The sequence below is a fragment of the Ambystoma mexicanum genome, chromosome 7q (genome assembly GCF_040938575.1).
Source record: "Ambystoma mexicanum isolate Mex_15411 chromosome 7q, UKY_AmexF1_1, whole genome shotgun sequence".
NCBI lineage: Eukaryota > Metazoa > Chordata > Amphibia > Caudata > Ambystomatidae > Ambystoma > Ambystoma mexicanum.
In genome coordinates this window covers 192220672-192240919 of record NC_090941.1, presented here as the reverse complement: position 1 = coordinate 192240919, position 20248 = coordinate 192220672, and positions in this window count along the sequence as shown.

Genomic DNA, 20248 nt, shown 5'->3' with positions numbered 1-20248 from the left:
GTAGCAAGTAGTACCAGAAACATCTCACTCTATACCACAAATATCTCACTCTATTTGGAGGTGGGACTTATCAGCATTAAACTTAGAAACCACTCCTGGCATTAAGCGTGTTATAAATGAACAATTATAATTATAATTAATGACCGAAATATTATAGATCCTTAATTTATTGGGTCTGAATATGGTCACCCATCTCACTGGAGAAATATAGAGTAGCTGTTAAAGATCTCCTTAGCAATCCAAGTGTACTTAATCTCCCATGGTTAAGCCACATTTTTCAGTACCTGAAACTACTTAACCTGGGAAATGTGTGGTTTCATAACAGTTTCAACTAAATAGGTACTTGTGGATCCATTGGTAGACTTTGACATGAGCAGATTGATAGCCAAGTATCTCTCCCTGACCATGGGATACAAATACTTTTCTTTGAAAAGCCACCATTTAATGGAAACTTATCTTCACACCTTTGAGCGAGCAAGACCTAGAGCACTCTATCTTAACCTGCCATTGGCCACCATGCCTCTAGCTACTGTAGTGGCGAAATGGAAGGAGGATGGATTTGACTGTTGCCCCTTTTGCCAGGATAAATGTGAAACACTACAGCACTTCTTATTTATGTGTTCTCAGTGACTCAATCTCTGCCTCAAGAATAAGGAATCATTGACAAGAGCAGCAGAAATCTGCCTATAGGCCCAATCAATTGACATTATCTATGCAGTATCTATGTTTGTTGTAAAAGCTTGGCACAGGAGAGAGAGACAACTCAACAATTCACCATGACATAGCCCGCAATATGAGAAAGAGGTAGTGATATATTGTTTATTCCATTCAGAGTTATTTCTAAAATCAAGCCTTTCAGAGATTAAATAGTTGCTCTCCCCTAAAATCCCTTGCTAAGTAATTGTATTTAAACTGTGATGTTAGAGAGGTTATCCACCTTTTTTTGCAACATTATCAGATGGTAAATTACAGCCAGGCCCGATTTTTACGACTTGCGGAAAAGGGATGCACTCTTTTTAAATGCACTGAAGTTTGTAATTTATTCTCCAGAGGAATCTGTCTATCTGTTCACAGCTGAGTAATAAACCTCGATGAAGAGACACTTAAGGGAAGAGTTGACTGATATTTTATGGGTTTTGATTATTTTCTCAAATAATCCAGTTGTTAAGGTTATGGTGAAACAAGGATGCCAGCAAGTCTAGTCGGGTGAGTTAGTTATCACAAGTTCAAAATAAACATACTTATTCTCCCCTCCCCATATTGTTTGAAGTGTCCTTGAAAACCATGTGCAATCATGTCTGGGGTGAGAAGGTCCCAGGCCATCTGGAACTTGTAATTAATTATGTTTATGGAAGACTCCAGGAAAGGGGTGTGATACAAATATGAATTGATGATGGTAGATAAATGAATGTGACCAATGAGAATGTGTAAATTAAAGAAGATTGGATTTCTTTTGCATATGTTTGACCAATCATGTGTGGTGGGTTGATTTGTAATAAAATGTGTGGAAGTGTTTTAGCTTTTGCAAAATGTATATATAATGTGAAGTGTTTGGGGGCTAGGGAAGGGTAGATGGTGTAGAAGAAGTATATGGGGGCTAATCCCCCATATAAATACTCTAAAATATGTGGGGGAATAGCATTGGTAGACTGGGATCCAGAGATCCATATCAGATCCATGCATAATACTCACATCTGTGCCTTTAATAAAATCCAGATTTTCAGGTCATCATGTTAGAAAAATGTAAATTCTTTCTAGAAAGGCAATACATTATCTGTAAGTATAAAGCTGTACTCCATGACATGCGGTTTATCATGAAGGGTTCTGCAACCTTGGACTCTTCAAACATTTTGGACAACAGTTCTGATGATGTTTCCCCATTGATTATGCAACTGGAGCTAATGGGAGTTGTAGCCCAAAACATCTGTTGAGCCAAAGGTTACAGACCCATCGGGCCTCATTACGACCTAGGCGGTAGAGTGATGACGGCGCCGGTAGAGCTGCCAGCGCCATTATCACTCTACCGCCTCAATATGAGGTCTGCTAGCGGGCCCCGCTTAGGACGACTGGTCAGACCCGGCGTCCTTAGCGGGACCCGCTTGCAGACCAGGATGGTAACAACGGGCCTGTCATTAACGGGCCCATTGTAAGCATCCTCCCCATTCCCATTGAGCGTATGGGGGCTCAAATGGGAATGGGGACGTACCGAGTCCGGGTCCCGAGAAAGGGATTTACCGGGCCCTCCAAGGTAGGAATGGCCCGCTAAATCCCCTGTTGCGGGACCCGGATCCGGGTTTGGGGGTAACCATGCCCTTATTAAGGGCATGGCTACCTCCAAACTCGTAATGAGGCCCATTTCCTATAGTTTTGATACTTTTTTTCCTTTAAGCCAGATGCCTGCTGGCTAGGTTGATTCAGAATGAAAATGGGCAACATACAATCAAAGCAGTGCTTAATTAGGCTGGGATCAGGTGCATAGGGAAGCAAAGGAGACATTAAAGCCATATTCCTTGACTATTATCAGTTATTATATGCAGCCAAAACGCAACCCGATGATAGCTCACCTCCTCGATAAATGTTCATGCAGCAGCTAACGTATGAGCAGGCAGTGCCACAGAAAGCATTACAGAATCAATCAAATTCCTCTCCATTGGGAAGACTCCTGGAACTGATGGCTTCATTTGAGTGTTATATACGTCCTTTGTAGATATTCAGGCCCCATACTTCAAGGAGCTTCATGACGACTCCCTTAAATTGAATTTGTCCTGAAGTCCACTAGGACTGCACTCATAACACTATAATTGAAGCCGGACACTGCAAATGCCATAGGCTGTTCTCATTACTAGAACAACATATTATAAAAAAATCAGTTCTCTTTGCTGCTGCAGTGCATGCCCGTGCTGGTAAATCCAGATCAATCCGGATTTGCCTTGGAAGGGCTATACAGCATATCATCCCTAGGCTTTTCACTCTGCTCCACTGGGTAGACTCTGGGACTTCCATGGTGATTGCCATGTCTGATGGTGAAAAGACGTTTGACACTGTCCAAGGGATAATCTGACCTCCATTATGCAAGTCATGAATGAGTATGGTGTTCCGTCAGGGCTAAAAATCAACTTGGGGAAACCTGAGCTCCTCCCGCTCATTCCCAATGTGGCGGAAACCAGTGAAGATATGGGATTCCAATGGCAGGAAAGCAAAATCAAATATCTGGGGGTACTGGATCTCCACAGACCTCAAGGTGCTGTATGAGGAGAACTAGTTAAAGCCCTTGAAGAGTCTCAAACACAAAATTGAGAGTTGCATACAACTGCCAATCTCACTGTCTGGCAGGGTTTCACTCATTAAGATGGTCATCCTCCACAATTTGCTCTATATATATTGAAATTTACAATTTCCTCCCTATAGAATATTTTCGCAGAGTCATATCAATGCAATTGAAGTTGAGATGTGCACACATGTCTCTGCGGATATCCCATTCAATGCTGACACTGCCACATGAAAAGGGGGGCCAAGCAGTTATGCAATAGGGTGGTTTCAGGATTGCAGCAAACCTCTGCAAATGCACACAGTTAGAGTAATGTACAACCAATCTCCCCCATGGGCCCTCATATTGGGGTCAGTGAGTACCACTAGGGAGGCGATGATGCCAAGGTGTATCACCCACAGAGCATTTCAGCATTTTGCTACAGCAGCTGGGTCAGAAATACCTTATTCACTGCTGCATCTACCCTATTCTCTAATACTCCAGGACTGCCTATCACATTTGAGAGACAAATGTGCATACACTTATACTAGGGCTATCAACTGAGGGTGCTCTTTTTTTTCTTTCCCTCTCTATCCTTCCCTCTGGCCAAACCCACTCTGCTGGACACGCCTTGGATGCTAACATCTCAACAGGCATCCCTCTCTCTAACCCTCTCACTGCCCCTCTCTCCTGGTCTAACCATTCTCTTCTCTCTTCCCACCTTCACCTACCCTGTCCCCTGAAGCCTCCACCCACACCGCCAGTCTCCTCTGTCATTCGATTGATGAAGCGTGTCTCATTCGATGAATTTGCCTCTTTCTTCATTCCTCTTCCACCACCTTCATTAGACTGTCCTTCTGATTCCGTTCTAGCTATTGTCCACCCCTCTGTTTCTAACACCCTGGAATCCTTGCCCCAGTCATGAGGATCTGCATGAAGCTTGCCTCCAAATGCAACTTTTGCTATGATTCTGACTTGGGCACTTTGAAACACAAGCGCAAATCTGCAGAGCAGAAGTGGCGGGCATGTAGCTCATCCTCAGACAAACTGGCCTACCGCTTTCTCCAAACGCAATACCGTCTCTCCATCTGCTCCAAGAAGAGGGCTCATGTCCAAGCCTGTATCTCTGGAGCTTCCAATAACATGGCTGTACTCTTTAAAATTGGCAAGGAATCTCAGACCTTCTTTGGCCCCCCATGGCCACCTTACTCTCCTCTTTCTCTCCCATTACAGCAGACAAGATATTTAGAGTTGTACGCTCTATGAAAGTCTCATCTAAACAGATGCTCCCCAGCTCCTCCAGAACCATCAATGACAACATCAGCACTATTTTTCCAGTCTTGGCTCACATCTGCAACCAATCATGAACCACTGGCTCTTTGCCTCAACCCCTCAAGCACTCTTGTGCACCCTCCCCTAAAAGAAGTCATCGGCTGACCCTTCTTGCCCAGATAACAATCGCCCTATCTCTATCACCCCATTTTTTGGGCAAGCTCATGGAGATGCTGGTCATCCCCCAAATGACCCTCCACACCGAAATGGCTGGCTACCTCTATGACCACCAGTCTGGTTTTAGGGCTGCCAGAGGCCCGGAAACTGCTCTCCTGAACATCCGTGAAAATCTACCCTCCATCCTGGACACTAAGACTCCATCTGTTCTGATTCTCTTCAATCTCTCTTCTTCTTTTGACCCGGTCAACCACTTCGTCCTAATAAATCATCTACATATTGCCCATGGCATCATGGACTGGGCACTGGCGTGGCTGACCTTCTTCTTCTCAAACAGACCTTCCCAAGTGTAAATTGTCCCTTTTTTCTACTCCACCTCACTCTCTACCTGTGGCGTCCCTCATGGCTCTACCCTATCGCCTTGGCTGTTCAACATCTGTTCTACCTGATCTCCACTTTCTCCCATCATTTCCTGTTTTACGCAGATGACACACAGCTCTCTTTCAAGCTGCCTTCCCCACCCCCTCCTCGCCCTCGCTCATACCTGACTACCTCACCGCCACTCAGGTATGGTGCTCTTCTAACAATCTCTGCCTTAATTCCAGTAAGACATAGATACTTCTCATTGGAATGCCTGCCCCTTGTCCCCCCCCTTTCTGGCCTGATTCCCTAGTTCCTCGCCCCTCACCCACTTGTGAGGCAAACATCCCTGGGATCATCTTTGAATCCTCTCTCTCTTTCTCTCCACACATCAGAGCCCTTGCCAAGAAGTCCAACGTTCAGCTGCACCTCCTCAGGGGCATTCCACCTTTTCTCAGCTTCCCCCAGAAGCTCAACATCTCCAGAGCCCTGGTTCTCTCTAGGCTGGACTACTGCAAAAGCCCCTCCCTCAATATGCCACTTCCCCTCCTTCAACTAATGCTGAATAGGACTGCAAGACATATCATTGGTCTAAATCCCAGGAACAACATCACTCCAGGCCTAAAATCTTTCTACTGGCTCCGGGTGACTGCAAGTATCAAATTCAAGACCCTGTGCATCATCCACAAGACTGTCTGGGGCCTGGGACCTCTGTACATCCAACTCTCCCTACCTAAATATCTCCCAGCCAGAGTCCTTCAGTCCTCCGGCTCCAACTCTCTGCAGGTCAAACATTTCTCGAAGCAGAGAGTGGGAGGTTGATCCCTTCCTCAGCTGGTTCCTCCCTCTGGAGCAGCCTCCCCACCACACTCAAACTTGAGCTGGACTTCCTTAATTTCTGAAAACTTCTCAAGACTTTCCTTTTGGCCTCTTCCTTCCCTCTCCTGCTCGCTTGCTAAATCTCCCTCTGCTGCTACGACTGGGGCCAGTCCCCCCAGCATTCCTTGTCAGCACTTGCACTCATCCTACCTTTCCCCCTCTTCCCCTGGCACTTGCCGCCTTAGCCTACCCACCACTTGCCCCCCCCCCCCCTTGGGGGCATCACACATCTGCTCTTCTCCCTCTAACTCTCTCTAACCCTCCCCCACCACATTTACTACCTTGTCATGCACTTGCACGGTAGGATTGTCACAACTCTGCAAGAGAGGAACCGTAAATAGCTTAACCATATTCCTATTCTATTGGTTGAAAATAGCAGTAACGAAAGCTTTCCGAGACTTAACCCAGTAACCCAACATGTTTTTACTTGCCCAGGCAATTTCTTCTAGTGGAATTAGAACACACATGAGGCCAAAATGTACACAAGAATACAGAGATACAGGGTTTGTTTCAGTCGCCGGTTAGAAGGAGGTGGGATTCTTCACTGGAACAGCCTCTCTGTGACTCTAACTCTGAATGGAAGTGGGCTTGCCAGAAAACTAGTAGAACATCACTAAATCAAGGCCATAAACTCAATAATTTCAAGTACCTTCACCAACTATACCACCCCTCTCACACTCTGCACAAACGGATTCCTGAAGTTGGTGATTGCTGCCCCAAGTGTAATCATTCACAGGGAGATTGTATGCACTTAGCCAGGGACTGCGCCCATGTACAACTGTTCTGGGTTTGGGATAGCATGGCGGAAATAATGGGATGTGATAATCAGAGGAACCTAAAGTACTGGTAACTTGACCTATTTAGAGAGAAACTCATCTAGGAAACAAGGTTTCTGAACCTAGCATCAATTGTATCCAGGACGTGAGTGCCTGTGCATTGGGGTGTGAAGGAGCCACTGAGTGTTGAAACCTGGATGGGAGACTTCGGTGTAGTGTTATGGCCAGGCTGAAAATATGCAACGTTAATGCTCTGGGCTAGCAGGCCGAACGATATGTTGGCTAGACTCTGGTTTTATCTAGACATGGCACCACTGGTGTAATGGGGGGCCCTGCCACCATATATCCTGGGAGGGGGCCCACTTGGAGTAAAAGTAAAACCAAAACAAATTTTAAACAAAAAAAGAAAAAAAGTATTTTTTAATTCACTCTGCATTCATGTAGAAATAATTCCTGTAATAGAAATAATTTCTTTACGAGGGCAGAGAGACTAAAAAAGAAATAAGCCTATGACTCCAAAAAGAAATAGTTTATTTTTGACGTCATATGAAGAAATGATTTCCGTTATGGTTCAGTCCTTAATTGAAATAATTTCTTCATGAAGTCAGAGTGACTTCAAAAAGAAACTATTTCTTTTCGAAGTAATTGGGCTCCCCTAAACCCCATGACGTGTGTGTGTGTGAAAGGGTGCACACTTAAATTTATCAGTGGCTGTCTGTGTGAGTGTATGGTGAAAGGGTGCACACTTAAATGTATGGGTGGGAGCCTGGGTGTGTGTGTCTGTATGGTGAAAGGGTGCACACTTAAATATACAGACAGCTGCCTGTGTTTGCCTGTATGGTGAAAGGGTGAACATTTAAATGTATGAATAGCTGCCTGGTTGTGCCTGTATTGTGAAAGACTGCACACTTAAATGTATGTATGGCTGGATGTGCATGTGTGTATATGTTTAATGGTGCGTGAGTGCTTGTGTTCAGTGGTGAAACAAAACCTACATTTTAGGGGGGCTAACCCTTCACATTTTGATATAGGTGTTAAATTTACAGGCGGTGGGGTAGTGGCAAACTTATTTGTGTGGGGGCATCTAACTTCTTTATGCATTTTAATGAGACTATTCTAGTGCAGCTTCAATGTTACAAACAGTTAACTCTCTCCTTTAAGTCTGAAAGCAAAATCTTATGGACTGCTGTGAGAATGAGTGGTCTCCTGTTCCCTCTCTACCCGTCAAATCACTCCCCTGGCATACAAGTACTAAACCCACATCACAATTTCAATTGCCTAAACAATGTGGCATTTGAATGCAGGTACTAACAGTGAAATGCTTTACGTTAGTAATTGCTGGGCCCTTGTTAACAGCGAAACCCAGGTGCTGTTTAACATCTGTGTCCTGTTCTGTCCGGGAAATGGTCTGTAGGTCAGCCAGGTCGAATCAACATAGCCCAACATTTCAGGGAGGGAGTGCTGAAGCCCAGTCAGCTCAATGGTGTTGCACCACTACTTGTGTTTGATGCCTTGATTACTTATTGATAATCTTCATTACTCCTAGCCCTATTCTTCCTTTTACCGGTCCTTGAGTATGAGGCAGTACTTGTAATTCTGGGCCAAGCAGCTGATTTTAGTGGTTGGGGTGGGGGGTAGAGGGGAGAGGGGATGTGTGGCGCGGGGGTCCAGGCTAAGCAGGTATGATATGTGGTATTAGTGGCTAGAGAGGCATTTTGGTGCAGACAGTCTAGTCATTACTCAGTTTGGTATGACTTTTTTTTAACTGGGCATTTCTGATAAAGCAGTCCTGCTAAGTGTAATAACCTGGCTAGATTGGCATTTTGGTGCTGCCAGTCTAGCAGTTTCTTACTTCGGCGTTGTATTTTTTTTTTTTTTTTATTAATTTGCTTAGTTGATATATCAACTTTTCAAATTATCAGTACAACATTTACAACAGAACAAAATGACAAAGGGAAAAAAAAGAAAAAGCCAGTATAAATTTGCATCGTATTGCATACAAAAGAGGCTCAAGGAAAAAAGAAAGAGAAATAAAAATAATGGAGGGTGTTCAAACCATCTTCAGCAGGTAAATTGATCATCTTCATAAAAATTCACATTAAAATAAAAATAAAATTCATAGACATTCCAAGTCAAATGATACATCACATTTCCACATTAATCCCTTGCATGCACATGATAATAATGTCAATGACTTCTAAAATTTCAACTATAGCAAACATTGAACTTCACACTCTCGTGTAGCAGTTTTATCTATTGTGCTAATTGGGGTGACAAAATAAGAGTGCAAGTTCATTCTGAACAGAATCATTCCATTTGCGACTTTCACTAGATTTAATCAAACAAAGATAACAATGCCCTTACTCATCACAGGCTAAGGATGGTAATACAGCCTCCAAGAATTGAACGATTGCTATCTGTATTGTAACTCTTGGATTGGAAAATAACATTTGCCATTTTTGGTAGTGGGTTAAATGATTCTGGAGCACTAGTTTGTCCTTAAAGCATTTGCTTCTTATGCTACTCACAGCCCCACAGTCAACCAATAGATTTTGCCAGGTTTCTGTTTGGTTCGTATTCAAGCAGTAGCAGCAGTAATTTTGCTCAGTAGATATCATTCTTCTCCTATGCAAAATGTCACGAGTAATCCACAAATGTAGTCTGAATCTCATGTACTTACTGCGAAAGATCGGGCATGGGTATTTTACAAGGTAATTAGCTGTTATCCCATACCTTTTAATACCAAACAGAAAAATATCAAAATCATTGTGCAACAAGCACTTTGTCATATTTTCTGTCCAGTCATGTTGAAGGATTTTTATTTTTGCCCGGTCGGGGTTCGTTATGAGTAGTTGTATAGTTACCGCTGCACCGCTCAGGGCACTAATAGTGTGCTCGCACCATTTCAGAGCAAAATTATTTTTCAATGTAAATAAATTGTGCGCTGGGATCGGCATTGTATATTATTCTGGGCATCTGTGATAAAATGATATGATATGATAAGTCATTTATGACAAGCCTGCACACAAGTGTTTCTAGGCGCAACAAGACAAGGGATGGACGACAGAGTGAGGACAAGACAAACAATTTTACTAGGTGTTGTGTCATTCAGATCCTGCAAGTGCAAGAATGAGAAGTGCAAGGGGGAGAGGAGGGGAAAACAGGGCAGCAATGCTCTGTGTAAGTGCAGCCAGGGCAGCACAGCTCTGGATATTGCAAGGAGAACAAGGGACTGTAGGGTTACAATTACAGCCCCTAATAGTGTGATAGGCCCAGAGGCAGTGCAAGGGTGACTGATCAAGAAAGAGCCTGGACTCAGTGTGACTCTGAGCATAGCCAAGCAAACAGTCAGTACAACAGACAGCTAGGTCAGGTAGGTCAGCAGGGTAGGGAGAGAGATAAAGCAGAGAAGAAGAATAAACATTTGAGCTGCTTCCTGGAACTTCAGGTGGTCCGGCTGAAGTTTGAGAGGTGCAGGGAGGCCATTCCAGGGGGAGGCACCTGCAGAGGGGAGAGATCTAACCCCCACTCTCTGCCTGGAGAAGCATCTCACCCTTAGAGCTTTGGAGGTAGCTGAGCGAAGGGCTCGAGAAGGAAGGCATTTTGGAAGACACCGTTGGATATAGTGCAAGCCCCGGCCCCAGGAAGCCTTGTGGACCATGCAAAGGGTCTTGAGCATGGTCTTTGCAGCCACAGGAGCCGGTAGAGGGATTTCAGAGTGGATAGATACGGTCCCTGAGCTTGAGGCCAAGGATACATCTTGCAGTCCTGTTCTGGATTTGTTGCAGAGGTCAGAGAGTAGAGGAAGGTAGATTGAGAAAGAGGCTGTTACAGTAATCCAGCCTAGAGAGAACCAGGGCTCTGGAGACAGTGAGCTTCTCGAGGAAAGTGAAAAAGGGAAGAGTGCCTTTGAGGAGGTGCAGCTGGTCGTGGGAGTTCTTGGCGACATCCAAGATGTGAGGAAAGAAAGAGAGAGTGGAGTTGAAGATGACACCAATGTTTTTTGCCTCGCAGGAAGTCGAAGGAGGAAGGCCCAAGATGGGCGGCCAGAGTGAGAGAGGGAAAGCAGGGGCAAGGGGTCCCAATGAGAAAGCATTAAGGCAGAGATCATTGGAGTTGCACCAACCCTGAATCCTGGAAAGACGGTCACGAATGAGCGAGAGAGGAGAATGTAGAGATCCGGGGGGTCAAAGGGGCCAAGTAGAGGAATAAAAACCAGGGTGAGAGGATACAGCTCTGAGGAACACCACAGGTAGAGAGAGGTGGCAAAGAGAAAGCGACCAAGTTGGACCTGGAAGGCGCGGTCCAAGAGGAAGGAGGTCAGCCACTCCAGGGCCTGATCCGTGATGCCCAGGTTCTCACAGAGTCGATTGATCAGGATGGCGTGGTTGACCATGTCAAAAGCAGAGGAAAGATCTAGGAAGAGCAGGACAGAAGGAGTTCTGTAATCACGGTTAGAGAGCAGATCTTCACGGTTGTTCAGGAGTGCAGTTTCTGTGTCTCTGCCAGCTCTGAATCCAGAAAGATGGTCATGGAGACAACCAAAAGATTCAGTGTGGAGAGTAAGCTGGGAGATGGCCAGCTTTTCTAAGAGTTTGCCCAAGAAAAGGGTGATGGGGATTGGGCGATAGTTTGCTGGGTAGGTAAGATCGGCAGATGTTGTCTTGAGGAGTGCGTGCACAAGGGAGTGCTTAAGGAGAGAGGGGAGCGTTCCAGTGGCGAAAGAGTGATTACAGAAATTTGAAAAGGCTGGAGCGAGGGTGTCAATATAGTCATTGATAGTTCTGGCGGAGCAGGGGAGAACCTGTTTGGACAACACTTTCAAATATCAGACTTGTCTATAAACCTTGTCAGGTGTTGTCAGAGAGAAAGAGGAGAAAGGAGGAGGAGAGGGAGGGATGCCAAAAGAGAAAGAGGGAGAGGAAGAGGAGAAGATGTCCTGAGTTTTAGCAGAGAGGTGAGAGGCCAGAGCCGTACAGAGGGCCTGGGAGGGAACAGGAGAGGTAGTTACTGCAACAAGATTGGCCAGTTACCTGCAGATTTTAAAGAGTTTGGCCTTGTTGTTTGAGGCTGCAGAGACGCGGGCTTGAAAGTGTGCTCTCTTATTTATGAGTGTTATTGCTTTGACTGGAATTTTGGTGCAACCAGTCTAGGTATGTCTAAATGTGGCCTGGCATGCTTTACTGTAATGTCATTACGTGTCTACACTGGTCTACATTGAGCAGCCAGTTGGACATGTTTTCAGTGTGGCATGGCATTTTTAATAGGAAAGCATTAATGTTCCTGTGCACTGTTGGTGACTTGCATGTATTGGATTGGTGTTACCCTAAAAAAAGTATTGCAAACATTGGCTTTTCAGCCAATTTTTCTCAGAAAGTGTGCTGTATATTGCATCAAACAATATATCTTGTAAGTCGTGTAACCTGTGATTTGAGCTCTGTCTCACATTTATATTGTTAGTTGCTTTACTTTCCCGGGTATAGACAGAGTAGGCACGGTTTCCACCGCCCAGTGATCCGGTGTCTACCGGATTCCTCTAGTTTAGTGTCTTGTATATTGCATCAAAACACATATTTCTTTCTTTCTCCTAGTGCAGTGTGGGGCATACCCCTTCAGCAGTACGTTTGTGTGTATTTAGCAAGCGTGGTAATCTAGGTGGGCCAAGAGTGTGCCCAGACTTGTGATTTGTTGCCAAGTCGGGGGGCCCCGTCAACACAGCTCGCAGGGGGGCCCCCAAATGTTGTGTCACGCCACTGCATGACACATGTGTCAAATAATATCAGTGAGCAGTAATCAATGGTAGTTGCGCCCCCCCCCCATGGGAGACAGAGTCCACAGTCTACCTCAGGAGCTGCTGGATACAGGTATCCTTCTGAATGAATTATGGAGTAAGGATATGCTTAACAGTTTAGAAAATTAATGTTGTGTTCAATTAATGTGTTTAGTCTATATAACTAAGTGCAATAATATGTTGCTGTCTCACTTGTTTTTTTTCTTGTTTTGTGATTGATTTTTGCATACCTTGAAAGAAAATCATAAAGAGGGAAAAAAGTATACGTTTCAGCATAGCTAAGCTGTATGAGAAGACATGAGTCTGTTTTATTTGCGTGTACAGTGAACAGTTTAGATCACAATTCTGGGATCATTATTCGCAGTGGTATTTTTAGGCTGTTCGCTTGGTCACAAATAATGTCTTATTGTTGCACAGCAATGCTATCCACTTAGTGACTTTCATTTGACATTTCCATTCAAATTGTTAACATTAGAACATACAAAGAAAAGGAATAAAACATCGGTAAACAATGCACATTTCTATTTCCATTACTAGCTTTTTTGTTGAAACAAAACCTTGAATGAATAATTTAAAAAAAAACGGGTCAAACTTTTCATGCATCTTTGCATTTTCTAATTCTCTTACTAGTGGGGTCTCGGGCAAAACAGACAAAACGATTAACATGGTCAGATATCTTTCTGTCTCCTGCCAAATGCGCACTGAAATCAAAGGAGTACTTTAATTTCTCGTGTTTACTCCATCAATTAGGAGTTGGTCCACCTTATTTAATCCAAATGACATACTACTAGGGGCACTTAATTGAGTTTCATCCTGGTATGTACTTTAATTAAGATTACAGATGCTAAAGGGGATTTGTACTCAAATGACTTCACTCTTTACTACATGAAAGAACATGCCTCTCTTTTTCCAAGAAAGATGAACAAAGAATGTCATTAATAAAAGCTCACAACTATAATGTTGTGATAGGAAAGCCCGGATGCATATTGCCTCGGAATGCTCAACCGTTGCTGCAATGCACTGTATATGCTTTTTAATCAGATTGTACTGTTGGTACACACCTGAGAGTTTTAATTAAGTTTAAGGAATAGGTGTTCCGTGAAATTCTGCTACTAGCTAAACCTACACCCTTCAATGTGTTTTTTTTGTTTATAAAACTGCACAAATTAAAAGTAGAATTAAAAGACATCAGGAGTTTGCCATTAAAATTGCGTTTGTAAATCAGGCTTTTGAGTGGGTTTGCTAAAAGCACATACTCGAGTACCAAGAGCAACTTGGTGGGTAGAAATGCTCTTTATATGTTTAATTTTTCAACAATATTCATAGTGATATATCGATTTACATAAATGGGAGACATTTCTGTAAACATTATTTTCAGAACTCCTTTCTTTCCATGAAGTGCACAATCAGAAAAGAGTTGGAAAAAAAAACGTTTTTTTTTTTCGCAAGAAACTGAAAAGATGTAGGGCCAGATTCCCAAAGATTTGCACTGTGGCAAATCTGTAGATGCCCATGGCATTTCAGATTTGCTCATGATACTGCAACCTTATTCAAAAAGCCGAAAACACAAGCTAATCTGGAGCCTCTCTGAGATGCCCTTCAGCAAGTCTTTGTGAAGCCCATTTGAGCAAGAGCATCTCAAAGATGCCCCATCTCAAAGATACTCCAGAGAGCTTCAGATGTGCTCCTGCTTTCTGGAATATGGCATTAGGTCGGAAGAGCACATCGAAAAGGATCAGAGCATTTCCTGATTCGCCCCAGTGCACGCGATTTTGAATTTGGCCCACAGTGACTAAGGAATGCACTTCACTTGCAAGCATACTAGCATCTAAAATGTGTGCATTCCACCTTTGTATTCTGTCTGTGTGGAAGCCCAAATGATCAATATGGCTAGTAGCTGGTAAAGCAACATAAGGCAGCACTGCCGCTTGCATTGTTTGTATCAGTAGTAGGGGTGTGAGGGAGGGGCACAGTGAGTAGAAGGGTCATTACTGATTGCTATCTGCATTGGTTCTACTTGGGACAGCAGTGGTGGTACAGTAACACATATGTCTTTCTATGGTTTGATTTCATCATCATGTGCCACTCAGGTGGCGTTTATTTACCACACATGCTGGGGGACATTTCATCAGAAACATATCTTCCAAATCACCACGATATTCTTTGGAAACTGATGCATTTTCACACAACATCCAGTGATCTTTTGAGAACATTTTCTGCAATTGGTAGATTACTTCAACTATATACACCATTACATTCATGTTTTAAGGTCATCTGGTATTTCTACAAGTTTTTTTTAAATAATGTTCTTTTCAGTGTGCAAACGCTCAGTGCATGTTCTCCTTGTCTTACTAGATTGTTATGCTTTTTTTCCCTCATTCTAATTTTGTGTATGTATTGTTGTTTTCTGTTATAAATCAATCTATGCCCCATGTTGAAAATTTGAAAAACACTACAGGAAATATAGCACCAGAATCATCTCTAAACACCAATTTGCCCCATGCATGAGCTGAATTGAATATCAAGGGCAGTATTTAATGGGCTGAGATCTTTCAGGGCTCTCCAGCAGCCCAAAACAACGCCCTGTTGGAACACCGGTTCAGTGGTATGGGTTTATTTTCTGAGAGCCAAACAGAAATGCTGAATCCCCTGAGTAGATATAGTGGACTCCAGAGAGGTCTGGTGGTACTTTAAGATGCAGAGCTCACATTCATTTTATTTTCGTGAGTTTTCATGGGCTGTGGGAACAGGGGTGCCTTAATTGTCTCTGTAGTTGGAAAGTAAGTCTGGGGGAGGGTCATAGGTTTTCGAGGGCTGTGGCACCCAATAGAATGATGAGGAGTGGCTGCAGGTGGCGGTGCTGGAGGAGACAGAGGTTATTTCCCCTTCAGGTGGCTATGGGGACCGACAGGACTGGGTCCACTGCAACTGTACCGGTCTTTCTAGAGAGGGCTCGACAGTCGTGGAAGGAACAGGACAGGTGTTCCTTGTGAACCTTCATACATGACAGGTCACATCTCAACCATTGACAGTATCCACCTCATCAAGGCTCTGCAACAAATGTATCTTTCTGGAGGGGATGGGTGCGAAGAGTGTGAAGGCGGACACTTTTACTGTGAAATCTAATTGGTGCAAGACAATGTTCTAGATAGATATACCAAGGAGCGGTTGCTCCCTGGCAACCATGGCATTTAGGCAAGCATCCAGGAATGGGCTGATCAGTCTTCAACCACTTCTTTTCATCTACCAGTAATCCCTCTTCCACGGCACCCACCTACATTGTGGATGTCAAGTAGTGAGTATCATTCAGTTCCTCACAGACATAATGGCTTCTGGCTGGCCACAATGACAACCAGAGCCCCTTCTACTTGCAGGGCTTTGGTTCTTCTTCCACCACAGCTTGGTTTTGGTGGGGAAAGTTCTATTTGGTCAGACATGGAGGTAGCCTCTGTTATTACCAGATTTGCATAAGATATTTGAGCTGAACCCCATGGTAGAGGGGGCTGTTTTATTTAAGTATCTACTCAACCAACCCTTTGGAGTGATTACCCTTGGACATAGAGCCCATGGGACAGTTCCTAAGTATTGTGGAAGTGGTTCTCAAATTGTGAAAGATGGTCATAATAATCTGCAGAAGCCTCTTTCAAAGCCTACAATTCTGTAAAACAGTGCAACCTTACTCAACACGGGAAGTTGCACTTCTGTCTGCATTGCTGAACAAAGAAGAAAAAGAATTCAAGAGTTAACCTGAGTTAAACAAACTAATCTTGGCTGAATTTATTGGACCTAATAAATGTTGTAGCACAGTTTTGCTGTTATAATAGTGTCTGAATGCACACATACAATGTTGTTGCTAACACACGTTTTTTGCATATTTGTAGTTTTTAGCTGCATAATGCAGCACACTGCCAGCTTAAAAATGCACTTGCATTATTCAATTTTCTCTCATGGAGGGGTAAAGCACAGAAAAGTTTAGCAAGACTGCTTGAACCTCATACTTGTTGATGACAGCACATTTGCAATTTTACTGAAGAAGAGGTGTCAAGTATCACCCCCACGCCAGATGCCCCCATCCTATTGCCTATTGAGTTCACACCAAAGTATGTGACGTATGAAGAACAGTTAAATCAGCAGTGAGCAGCACATGGGCTCTGCCCCGTACCTATCAGTGTAACAGCACCTAAACCTGGACAGTAAGGTATCCATTAAAAAAGCCATACCTACATTCTAAACAATATGAGGGTTGTTTGAATAAAATACCCAAAGAAGCAAAGAAGATAATGAAGGAAGATGAATGGTGACGTCATAAGAGATCGAACTGACGCACATGTAGAAGATATAATGATCTGAGAATACTGACAAGAGACGACATACCAAGGAGATACCATGGATAAGTGACATGTTGAGCCGAAGGTGAAGAAGTTGATGTCAAAATGCAGAAACTTATGCCACATACATGATGAAGATATTTAGTTAGTTTAAACTTGTACAAATCCAAGTAACTGCAAGAGGCAAAGAAATCGTGAAGCTTGCTTATGCTAAATAGTCAATAGATTGCGGCAAGTGCCAAACGTTTGCAAGTATATAGCTCAAGAAGCACTTTATGTATGAATGCAAGTCCACTACGCATATTAGCAGAATTGAACAAAGGTTACAAAAGGCCTCAAATGGAGTGTGTCGCAGCAGGAAAATCGAGAATCAAGACAGAGCAAAACTCAGCTAAGGATGACCATGCCAAGAAGCCGAGGTCTTATCTGGCTGGAATAAGCCAACATTGGCTACAATTAAGGAGAGAAGAGAACAGAGGATCCTGTTCAGAAAGGTCAAGATAAGCCACGGATGTCAGAGAACTGGTAGAATGAAATCAAATATACGAAAAGACACAGAGAAAAGACGATTTCACGGTGTCCGGTCACGTGACAAAGGCAGGCTGGAAGGGTGAAACTTTCACACCTACGCATGGATCCCCGCCATGCCTCTACTCCTTAAAAGTTCTCAGAGCACAGAGCAGACTCAAGGCCAAACAAGAAGTAAGAAGTAATTGACATATGACTACTGAGGTGATGATAGATTGTAGCATAATTGGTGGGATGCTGGGGTGCAGACGAGCTTCTTTGCACCTGGATGTTCTTTCTGCGTGCTGCTAGACGTCGGTGGAAAAGTATGAGTGAGGTTGATGCCAACCCAATCATAGTGGACCATGTTATCTAGGGTCCTATAATGAGTAGAACCAATGGGACGTCGTACTTTTAGTGACATATATAGTGGCCAATTTGGAGGGAGGGCTTATTTGCCCCACCTGTCATTGATTATCCAATCCCCTCTCCCCATTACATATACAGATATAGTACCTATATTAAGTTACCTTCCTATAAGCAATCATGTTGCATGTTAGATTTTTAAGGTTGCCACGTAGAGTGACGTTAGTAAGTACGCAGGTTGTACGCCAGCAATGACGAGTTTTTGCTGTAAATATTGTGGGTTTTTTTTTAAGTAAGAGCGAGAAGATCAATCGATTGCTGATGTTCGTTGTACTCCCTGTTTTATGAACTTATCATTAAACAGACCCCATTTTCACAAACTACTGAGTTGTCTTGATTATTTGATGCATGAGTATGATTCTGCATCCCCATCTATCTCAAATGTACTGCTACCCATCTTAAAAGGCTGTTTGGAGATCATCCAGTTCACTTGGTAGCAGAGTTAGATGGTTAGATTAGATAAAGATACCCATCAACCGTCGACATAAGTAACTTCAGGTCCTCTGCAATTTCACACGTCCTTTGCCATCCGGCTGATAGAATGAGAAGCTCCCCGTAGATAGTGGACAGATTAATTAAAAAAAACCCTGTAGGTTAGGTGTGATGGGTACCTAGCTTTCTCCCAAGAAAACCCTCCCAGTTCTACGAGTAGCGGACCGGACAAGCGGCATGGAGATGCGATAACGAAGGCAGCGATCCCGAGCATCTGTAGATGAAAGACATGCGAACGGTGAGTAAAAAAGACTGAATGTTTTGGCAAAGCATGCATGCTTAAGAACAAGTAAGGGAAGCCAACGGAGGGAGTCGGGATAAAAAATAACGTCAGAATAAGAGTATAAAGTATATATAAGGGGAACGATATTGACTCGAGTGTGGCCGAGCAATATAAAGTGTTATCATGACTGTGGCCACGATAAAAGTATATGCCCAGTTCCTAGATTTTAAAGAATGCTAGCAGAATCCCTTATCTAAAGTCCTATAAATAGGAAGACGTAGGAGACCAGATTAATTAAAGGCAATCCGAAAGAAATAGGCTTAAGTTCCATGTCGGAACAGACATTAGGGGCAAGATACGTCTGAGAGAGCAGATGGCATAAGATTTATGTGGTCGGCCAGAGTTTGTCTGTTTGTTTTATGTGTTTGAGTAAAATTGTGACATATTAGTTGAAAAAAGTTTTTGTGGAAAAAGGTATGAAAATTGCACGATTGTAGAAGGAAATTATTGCATGACATGAATTGATGGTTGTTTTTTAGCAAGATTAAAGTAAAAAATATGGTTGAAAAAACAGGATTGGAGCTTGCGACGATTGGTGCTCGCTCATATTGTTGATTTTTGAGACGCAATAATAATAAAGTGTGAAGTGAAAAAATAAGCAAGTGTTATAGGAATAGGGGATAAACAAGTTAAGCATGGAAGACATCACTCAGTTAATACACATGTGCAAACAGTTGCCGAAACACACACCTAAGCTTAAACAGTCCAGTGCGGAATGGGTTAAAGGGACCGCAGACAAAATGTTTATGCTGTGGCCCCAAGGTGGATCACTATCCAAAACGGTCCTGCAGCACATGACGACATGTTTACATGCCACATAAACTAGCAAAAAGTTAGACAAGCACCTGGCTAGTTTAGAACTTTCGAAGATGTACCAAGAAGAAAGAGAGGAGGAGCTGCCGTTAGATTGGATACTGAATATATGCAAAGAGGGCGTGAAGAGCCTTATGCGCCACCCGCCCCGTCTGAAATAAAGAACAAAGCTAGTAAAGATGAAGGATTGTACCCACTGAGGGAACTTAAAGCAGCTACGAGATATAGCAACTCGTCATATAAGTCACCTACGCAAAATTGTGACAAATGCCCAGAGAGGGACAGGGAAAGCAATATTACCTCCCAAGTCTCTAGGGACAAGGAGAGATGCGAAAAGGAAAAAGGTGACAAGCGCAAGCAAGTAAATCTCTAGGTACAGGAAGAGAGGTAAAGAGATGGAAAGGAGATGAAGATAGAACTGATGAGATGGCACTCACACAGAACAAACAGATGGGAGGTCAGATTTTATTGAAACTCAATGGTAAAGGCATTGAGGACATAAGACAAAGGGGAGAACGAGATGAACAAGAGAGTAAGGATAAGGACAAAGGACGATTGAGAGATCAGGGGTGAGAAAAAAGGATAGGCAGAAACGAGAGCAGTTATATCATGATGAATAGGCCAAAAAACAGGAAAAATCAGAAGAGCAAAGAAAATGCGACAATAAGCAGAGAACAGCGGATTATCAGGATAGAATAGAACAAAGGAGAATAGAAGAAGAAGAGAAAAGATACGAGAGAAGAGAATAAAAAGACGGAAAGATGAGGAAATACAAAGGGGGAATAAACGAAGAGATATCAGGAAAAAGGAAGGAAGACAGGGTTATAGAGGAAGCGAGGAAGCGTAGAGAATTTGATGACGACATAGAACACAAGCGAAGGCAGAGAACACGTGATC